This window comes from Silene latifolia, chromosome 7 (assembly GCF_048544455.1).
Source record: "Silene latifolia isolate original U9 population chromosome 7, ASM4854445v1, whole genome shotgun sequence".
Classification (NCBI taxonomy): Eukaryota; Viridiplantae; Streptophyta; class Magnoliopsida; order Caryophyllales; family Caryophyllaceae; genus Silene; species Silene latifolia.
In genome coordinates, this window is record NC_133532.1 from 73,247,503 (window position 1) to 73,250,100 (window position 2,598).

The 2,598-nt window shown below is 42.5% G+C and overlaps 1 non-coding gene across 1 annotated transcript; it reads left to right on the plus strand.

Annotated features, from left to right (window-relative positions):
- Positions 1 to 1,132: 1,132 nt before the first annotated feature.
- LOC141593372 (small nucleolar RNA R71) lies at positions 1,133 to 1,238 on the plus strand. The gene has a single exon (XR_012521461.1). It is a non-coding gene; the product is annotated as a small nucleolar RNA R71 (small nucleolar RNA).
- Positions 1,239 to 2,598: the final 1,360 nt, after the last annotated feature.

Genomic DNA, 2,598 nt, shown 5'->3' on the forward strand with positions numbered 1-2,598 from the left:
GTTCTCCAATATCAGCAGTGTTCGATCGAGCAAAATTACCACTCGATCGAACATTTTCCTCAGCAATATCACTCGATCGATTGGTTTGGACTTCTCGATCGAGTTGTTCATTATCTTGTTCACTCGATCGAGTAAAATTTCCAGTCGATCGAGTACTTCCAGCTTCAATTCTACTCGATCGACCCCCTGAAACTAGTCGATCGAGTATCTTCTTCGTGGTTAACTCTTTTTCTCAACAAATGAATGTTCATCGTCATTTACATCCTTCCTCGGGTCTGAAATACTCCTATCAACAGGTAATTTCGGTCCTTCATATGAATGACCGCTCCTCAAATTAATCAAGTTCACCGTCTCATGTGGATTCTTCTCGGATTGAGACGGCAAATGACCTTGTTTCCTCCTGGACTGGTTCGCGGCTAACTGAGCAACTTGAGTTTCAAGTGACTTGATGGATGCTTCTTTCTGTTGGTCACTTAGTTGCCATTGCTTTGTCAACGATTGTAGCATTGACTTAAGCTCACCTAGCTCACTTACCCCACTTGAGGATGATGCGCCTTGATTCGGTGGAGGAAAGGAAGGAGGCTTTTGGAAGCCTTGTTGTGCCTTATGAGGAGAGACATATGGCTGCTGCTGCTGCTACGGTGAAGGAGTGGAATTGAACACATTTTGACTTCTCCACCTCAAATTGGGATGGATAGCCCCTTGATTGTTGTAATAATAACCCCCTCCTTGCCTGTATTGTTGAAAAGCAAGGACCTGTTCTTTCTCAGTAAGACAGTCAATAGCAGTATGTCCGTCATCTCCTCCACATCTCTCACAAATGACAGTTTCCTGTCTAGTCAACAGATGGACCGTCTGTTGATCTCCAGCATTTTGCAGCTCAAATCTATCAAACCTAGCATTCATGGCTTCCACCTGAGCCACAACTGCCTTATCAACCGAATGGACTGTTCGAATACCGTCCCGTGGGTTCCCATATTCAGCACAATGGGTCGCCATCTCCTCAATAATGGCCCATCCCTTATCATCATCAGTATTCTTTTGAAATCTTCCGTTGAATGAAGCGTCAAGTATAGCTCTGTGGTCATCGTACAACCCATTGTAGAACTGATTGGACAGAAACCACGGATCAAAACCATGGTGAGGAAGAGACCTCACCAATCTCTTGAACCGACACCAAGCTTCACAGAAAGTCTCATCAGGTGCCTGCTTGAAACTAGTAATCTTCGCCCTCAACTGATTAGTGCGTTGTGGAGGGAAGTACCTTTTGTAGAAGACAAGTGCGAGAGTTTCCCATTTGGTGATACCAGCAGCTGTACGGTCAAGATCGGTCAACCACTCACGGGCCGAGTCATTCAGAGAAAAAGGAAATAACACCTCCTTTATCTTGTCTTGAGTTACACCCTTTGTAGCGGGAATAGTAGAGCAGTAATCAGTAAAGACCTCCATATGCTTCCTTGGGTCTTTACCCGCCACACCCCTAAACAAGTTTCTCTCCACCAGATTAATGTACGACGGACGAATATCAAAGGTGTTGCCGTCCTCAGTCTGGAGATTGAAACCCTTAGGAATAGAGGATGCTTTAGGCTTCGAGTGACTTGCAATATTTGGCATCTTTACTGGTTGGTTGGCAGAAATGAGATTATCTTCTTCTAAAGATTGATCTTCTGCAAATAGAAAATGCTGTAGCTCGGGCTTGAAAGTGCTCAAGTCTTCCTTTCAAAGTTCTCTTTGCAGACGGAGTCTGTACCTAAACAGTCTCTCTTGCTCAGAATCAGCTGAAACTAACTCCGACCTGTCTGACCTCGGCATACACAACACTGAAAGAGATAAATGAGAATTGTCTCAAGGAATAAAAATTCCCTGAGACGGATAAAAATAAACGAAAAACAGAAACAGATAGGGCTATTGTCTCCCCAGCAACGGCGCAAAATTTGACAGGCTACTTGTATACCTACCAAAAAGGGAACATGTCGGGATTTTGGTCACAAAATGGGGGTTTGAATTTGGTTTTCTAAACTAAAAAGGCTTTAGGGAAAGAGTAGCAAGGAAAGAGCAGTAAAGGCAAGAAAATGTGAATAAGATGATCAATAAAGAGGGAATATGTTGGGATTTTGGTTCACTACGATAGTCTAATGACTCAACTGCAAATAGTCTAGATAATTTACTGTGAGACGGATATTGGAAAGGTCCTTCCGGTTCACTTTCTATCCTAGATTTCCACTAACTTAACTTCCGTCCTCATTAGGGTAGTCTACTGTTCATAGCAGGTCTATTTAGTCTAATCTTCCGATCCAGGAATAAATTTAACCAGATTAAAGAGTAACTTAGAAGCGTGCACTCAACTAAGTCGGTATTATAGTTAAATTGCCATGGGTACAGATTCTCACAAATAAGTCATCTAGCCTATTCGCTGCATCGTCGCAATTCTACAATAGATCTCCTAATCCCAATGATACGTGCATTTTATATAGTCTTTTTAGGCCTTTTCATGCATGTATTTCCATGCTTTTATCGTAGTTTATGCTACGAAATGCCCCGAATATGCTACTTTGGTTTATTTTGTCTTATTTGCTGGAATGAACCAGAAAGTAGTGA